The sequence below is a fragment of the Nanorana parkeri genome, unplaced genomic scaffold (genome assembly GCF_000935625.1).
Source record: "Nanorana parkeri isolate BGI_ZX_2015 unplaced genomic scaffold, ASM93562v1 scaffold1932, whole genome shotgun sequence".
NCBI lineage: Eukaryota > Metazoa > Chordata > Amphibia > Anura > Dicroglossidae > Nanorana > Nanorana parkeri.
In genome coordinates this window covers 277,828-285,008 of record NW_017308200.1, presented here as the reverse complement: position 1 = coordinate 285,008, position 7,181 = coordinate 277,828, and positions in this window count along the sequence as shown.

The following is a 7,181-nucleotide window of genomic DNA, read 5'->3' as shown; positions in this document are numbered from 1 at the left end:
TCTCAGATAAGAGATCAAGGTGAGTATCATGATGCGGTCAGAATGGTAGGTGCGCAGTTTGAGCTTGAACATTAATCTGCAGGAACTCACGAACTGGCGATACGTCTGCCTGTCACCAGAGAAGGGTTCAGGGGGAGAGACCTTAGGCTCTGGGCGGTCTCTGGGAGGAGCAGTGGCATTCTGATTAAGGCGAATAAGGAGGGTCTCATTTTCCACCCTGAGTTCGTGCATGGAGGCAGACAGGGTTTCAACGCATTGGGACAGACCAACGAGGTGTTTCCCTAGCTCCGCTGGATCCATTTTATGAAAAGGTTCCACTATTCTGTAACACCTGGTGTAGTTTCGGGTATGTGGATCGCAACTGCGGAGGCTACTCAGACAGAGTGCTTGCAGCTATAGTTAGAGTCAGTGGTGTAGTATCCCAACAGCCCAGCAGATGGAGCACAGGAGCTAATCCAGGTTCCCAGTTTACACAGCCTATATGGTTAAGCTGAAGTGCTATATGCACAAGTACTTGCGGTTAAGTTGCAGGGGTCCAAGAGGATTCGGTCCACGGATTTTGTAGCTGGCTTTAGGAGAGCTGTGGGGTCCCAGGAGACAGCAGGCGTTCAGTCTTCAATAGTGGAACGCCATACTGTCTCACTGGGGCGCTTATATAGGGCCAAGGGCTGGGGGAGGAGCCGCTGATCGAGGCGGCGCACTTCTGCGTCCCAGGGTGGAACCCATCCGACGTCCGAACCCGGAAGTGGATGTGTGCGCTCCACCCTGGGATGCAGACGGCCGGCGGCGAGAAGCGGCGGAATCCCGCACTCCCCGGACTCTAGGTGACGGCAGTTGCCGTTAGAGTAGGAATAAAAGGTGAAGTCTTGGTGGATCCATTTTTTTTATTTTATTTTTTTAAATAAAAGACTTGTCAAAAACATGTTTTGTTTTTTTTCCAAATAAAGGCTTTTATCAAAAGTCTGGACTTTGTAATAAATATTTAATTTAACCCTTTAGTGAATGGGTACGGGTACAAGTACCCCTTACTCATTCACAAGGGAGGGGGCGGCATCTGGGTGCCCCCTTAATTAAAGGGGTACCCCGACGCAAACAAGCCTCCTTGCCCGCAGACCCCAACAGCCACGAGGTCAGGGTTGTGGGGATGAGGCCCTTGTCCCCATTGGCACGGGGACACCCTTCCAGTGCCGAGGGTATGTGGCCTGGTGTGGGAGCGAGGGGGGGCCTTCTCACTCGTCCCCCCCCTTTCCGACCCTGCCGGGCATATGCTCGGATCAAGGGTCAGGTATGGAATTTTAGGGGGGAACTCATTTTTGGGGGTGGGGTTCCTCCTTAAAATTCCTACCAGACCTTAAGGGTCTGATACGACTTTAAGGGGGAATCCCACACACTTTTTTGTGTTTTTGTTACATGGGGTCCCCCTAAATATTCCTACCAGACCTTAAGGGCCTAGTATGACTTTTAGGGGGAACCCCGCACACTTTTTTTTGTACATGGGGTCACTCTTTAATATTCCTACCAGATGTTAAGGGCCTGATATGACTTTTAGGTGGAACCCCACACACTTTTTTATTTTTGTTTTTTTGTAAATGGGGTCCCTTCTTGAAGGAGAACTATGGGGTCAGTGTTTTCCCCATAGTTCTCCTTAGGGTAACGGGAGGACACAAACTAGCGTCCTCCCATTACCCTAAGCTCAGTATACCACGAGTTACAGCTTGCGGTAGTACTGAGACGCCGCAGCTGGAGCGGATCCCGACGTAGATGACGGGATCCGCCCAGCTGCGTGAGTGACAGCTGGCTCTGCCTATCTAAAGGCAGAGCCAGCTTTACCCGCCCCCTCCCCCGTTCGTTCCGCCAGTCAGCGCTGGCAGATCGGAGCGGGGAGAGGGGAATCCAGCCCCTCCCCCTGTCACGGCAGAGAGCCGTGACAGGATCGAGAGGTGAGCGAACCTGGTATGTGTTCGCTCACCTCCCGATCTACTGAGCCGACCTGTGACAGTCTCATTGTCACAGGTCGGCTAGAACTATGAGGTGAGTGGAAATCACTCATCTCATAGTTCTCCTTTTAATATTCCGACCAGATCTTAAGGGCCTGGTATGACTTTTAGGGGGAACCCTACACAGTTTTTTAAATAAAATTGGTCCCTTCTAACATTTCTACCAGACTTAAAGCATCTGGTATTGTTTGGTGGGGGGGACTGCACACTTTAAGAGAAAAAAAATGTATTTTTTTTTTTAGAAATGTCAGTTTTGCTGCAGCAGGTTCTATACATCGTACAGATCCATCACTTCACAGGCAGGTTAAGGGGACCCCCCAGGCATGATATTTGAACAACTTTTTCTTTTTTTTTTCTTACCCTTGACTTGCATTGAGTTCAAGTTCATATTCAAACTTTTCGGCCGTTCGGGAGTTCGAATACGAACCGAACACGGGGGTGTTCGGCTCATCACTACTGCTCATCAGTTTAGTGTTAACAGTGATTGATGGCCCTAGAATTATTGCTCTCACTCCAAGGTTCATGGCGATATGTAACATGTGAAACAATTTTTGGTCTTGTGCGTAGATGCAACCGACGCATGTTTGCACTTCTATGTGCATGTACGTGGGGGGCGGGGGACTTTAAAAAAATGTGCTTTGCTTGTTTTAACTTTTTTATGTTACTTTAATTTATTTAAATTGGTTTTGTTTTATTTATTTTTTGCACTTAACTGTATTGTTATCACATAAGGGGCTAACAAGCCCCCTATGTAATAGCAAATAGGATATGAGAGTTCCTTTTTTTGGAGACATCAGGACTCTCTCAGGACCCTAATGTCACTTAGGGACCCCGACGAAGCAGAGATCTGCTTCACCAGCTTCTTCTCCTGGCTCTACTCGCCAAAGAATGTGCACAGTGACACCGGAAGTGATGAAATACACATCACTTCCGGGTCGAGTGATCAAAGGTGATATCAGCAGCTAAAAGCTTTCTGATCTCCCTCCGATTGATGCGGGGAGACCTGCTGTGCTGGTCCTGGGCCTGCACAGGGACAGCGGAGCCCAGGGTAGTACGAAGAGCAACTGCGGTCATGTGATAGAATACAAAAAGCATCTAATTAAGGTGTTTGAGAAGCAATTTTGGATTGTTTTTTTTAATGGTGGCTTAATTGATATTCCCCTCCAGGATGTTCATTATAATCACTATGGATTCACAACTACTTTAACAGACTGTATACAGTATATTTTTTACAGCCATGTTTTGGCTACATGCATGTCTCCAGTGTTGGCTGCTAGTTCTATTTAGGCTGAATTTCCTGATGGTGACAACAGTGGGTCATGCCTGTGTAATGTGTGTTGAAATGTGACGGCGTGACAAGCTCCAAGCTTGCTTCTGTGATGGACTAAAATCTCACATTTAGTTTACTAATTTGTATTGTGATTGTAATCCATCATAGGAGCAAGCTTGGAGCGGTGGCTTTACAACACGCACAGAGACCATTGGAAATGAAAGCAGACACCCTCCAGAAGGAAGAACAGTGTTAGTGCAAATTCAGGGATGATTGGAGGATCTACAGCCGAGTGATACACAAATAAGCTACATTTTGTTAATAGTTAAGGTACTTGAATGCATTTTTAAGATTTAACTCCTGAATTTAGTGTCACTTTAAATAATTCACTTTCTTGTATGTATTTAGTTAAAACCAGTTGTTTTAATCTATTGTTGTAAGTTTAATTTAAAATCAGACCCCATTTTAGGAGCCCTGCTTACAGAAATTCAGGTAACCTGAAAGTACTAAGAAATTAATTTTCTTGCAAACATATTTATCTTTTAACATTAAGGCTCAAGCTCTCATCTCAACTTTTATTATAATTTATTTGCATTTCTGCTATAAAGGACAGGAGGCAGTAGTACAGGCTTGAAACTCATCCAACGCATTATAAGGAGGTCTACCAACTGCTGCAAACATGGAGCCAAAATGTCACTAATCACTTTGGTGCAGAGCATCAAAACCTTGCACAGTTCCACCTTTGGCGAATTGGCCTGAACCATCACAAATCCTTCTTTGGGAGGATCAGTTCTCTTAATACTAGTTAGAGAAAGAATAGCTAAGACCCACAGAGAATTTGCATTTTTATGCATTATTTTAGGAAAACATGTCAGCTTTTTTTATTAGCTTTAGTTGTCTGTAAGCTTCCTTGTAAGTATTCAGAATGCCCATATATTACACAAACACAAAATAGCACAGCAGATATTCTACATTTTTTATCATCATAACAAATTACCAATCCACATAATCTCTCTCAATAGTATTCTAGCACTGCATTTTGGTATTATAAAAGTGTTGCGGTAAGCATAAATTTGTATCACCACACAAATTATTATTTTTTACTGTAGAAATTGTTTTTTGGAATGATTGTAAAACAGTAACTGATGCTTGCTGTAATATGCTTAAAAAGTGTTGTTGTCAGTCTAACTTTTTTTGTAAATTAATATAAAAACATAATTTGACATTATCTATGGTTAGGTTAGGGAACACAACCCCTCATTAGTCTCGTTCTTCATCATAGAAATGAAAAAAGACATAGAAAAAATTAAAATAAAAACATGTACAGTAATGTAGACAGTACACAAATAATGAAACAAAACATTTCATTTAAATAATGAAAATAAAAAGTGTAGAACTTTTTTTATCCAAAGCAAAGTTTGCCTAAGCATCTCAGTAAGTGAAATTGAGATTTCCTGCAAAATGTTGCTTCAAAATCACTTTGCTCATCCCTTGTCGCTGGATTCACCAGTGTTGATCATTATACTGGTGAAGTCTTTCATGGGGTGGATGCATCCCAAAACATGCTTGGAAAACAAATACTTATAAAACTGTCAAAATGGCTGTAAAAACATTATGAAATAAACAAAAATTGTCTGTATTCTTTTGCTCCATGATGGATTCAAAAATGAATCGGTACACTAGAAGCTGAAACCATAACCTAAGATGCATAAATTTGTTATCTTCTGCTTACTGTAATATTAATTTCCTGGCCTTTCCCCCATGTCAGCATACCTATAGGTCAGCTCCGCCTCTGATCCCACCCAGGACAACCCTTTCCTAGCCTATAAAAAAACTGCATGAGTCAGCCCCCCCTTCATGTTGACTTTTGGCTAGTGAAAGGACACTTGAGGTTGGGCAAATTATGCTGACATGAGGATAGGCCAGGAAAAAAAATTACATTAAGTAGAAGATAACATTTTTCTGTATGCCTTGCCTCCTCATGTCAGCATACCTATGGAATGTAACTAGCAACAATGGGATGGGATAAAAATAAATACAAGTACTCTCGAGTAGAATGCAAAAAAAAGAACAATTTACTAACTCTTGGCCTTGCCACTTTCTCTTTATTTGAACCTGAAAGGATCTTCCTTCCTTCCTGAACTCTTCTGTTATCCTCAACTACATTGAGAGGAGTTTAACCAGATCCAACCTCTCCTATCGTAAAGAGTCTGATGCAACTTCCTAGGAAGAATGAGTGGCAAAGACAGTCTCCCAGTTTAGGTGAAACTCTGAAGTGACTTTAGGCAGAAAATAGGGAAAAGGATGAAGGACAACCTTACCTTCATAGAATGTGCAAAAGGGATACTTGGAAGAAAAAACAAAAATCTCGGAAACTCTCCTAGCCGAAACATTCGCAATGAGGAATACCACCTTCAAAGTCAAGTGCCACATAGAGCAAGAGTCCAAAGGAAAGAAAGGAGGACCCATGAGCCTTTCCAGGGCTAGACGCAAATCCCACTTCGGTACCATAGTCTTGAGAGGAGGCTGAATTTTTAGGATTCCCTTCATGAACTACAAAATTAATGGAAAAGCAGAAGGCGTTAAGGCGGAAATATGCATTGTATGGGTACGGCAACTGTGACCCAAATCAAGGCACTCCTGTGAAAATACTAGAATGTCCACCATCCCTGGCTTCAGGGGATCAAGCGCCCTCTTCTCACCAAGCTCAAATAAATGTTTCCTCATTCTGAAGTAAGTAGACTTTGTGTAAGGTTTGCAGGATTTAATCAAAGCCCCAATCACTGCAGAAAGCAAATCCAGAGCCTCTAATTGTCACTAGTCAATTGTCAGGCTAGCAAATTTAGTCTCTTCAGATTCAGATGGAAGAACTGACCCTGAGATAGCTGATCCCACTGGAAGTGGAATTGGGAGCTTGCTTGAAAGACGTTGTAGGAGTGGATACCGAATTCCTCCTCAGCCAACGCAGAAAAATGGCAATAGCTCAGACCTTCTCCCACTGGATTTTCTGAAGCACCTAAGGAATGAGGACCACAAGGAGGAAACACATAGGCCAGAGTAATGTCCCACAGAAACAGAAGAGCACCCTGCCACGTAGCTTGAGTGGAACTGGGAGAAGACACATTGAGTATTCCATGGGATCACCATGAGGTCCTCTAAAGGGGTACCCCAAACTAAATAAATCAGGAGAAGATACCTGCTGTTCAGATTCCACTCCCCATAACTGGGAAAGAGATGGCTCAGGAAATCTGCCAGGGAATTCTGAGCATGCGGAAGGTATGCCGCCGTTAAATCCAGTGGATTTAAAAAAAATCATTGCTACTATTCACAGACGGAAAAAACTCATCATGCCCCCTTGATGCGAAAGATGAGCCACCATAGTTCTGTTGTCCAGAAGATGACCCAAAATGAGCGACTGAAAGGCCTTCAAAGTAATTGGATGCTCTCGAAGGAATCTGCTGCCAACGACCTTGCACCTGAATCCCCTGACCCAGACTCAGATGCCAGTCCCCAACCCAGGGGACCGGCATCTGATGTAATAATGATTTAATCTCCAGGATTGAAGGACCTACCCACAGAAAGGTACTCCTTGGAAGTCAACCACTAGAGAGAGCTTCTGACCATCTCGGGAAGAAAGAAAGGCTGAGGTAGGGAGCACCTCTTCCACTGTTGAAGAAAAGAGAACTGGAGACTGCAAGTGCCAATGAGCCCAAGGAACCACAGGAATGGTCAAGTTCAGCGATCCCAGTAAGCTTATACAACACCTGGCCTCCACCGACCTCTCCTGCATCAACTGATGAGCCTGTCTCCGAATGTGAAGAATCTTGTCCTGAGGTAAAAAAAACTTTGTTCTTGGTGTTGAAAATCACCCCCAAGTAACGGAGGGTCTGTGACTGCTTCAGCTGACTTTTCTG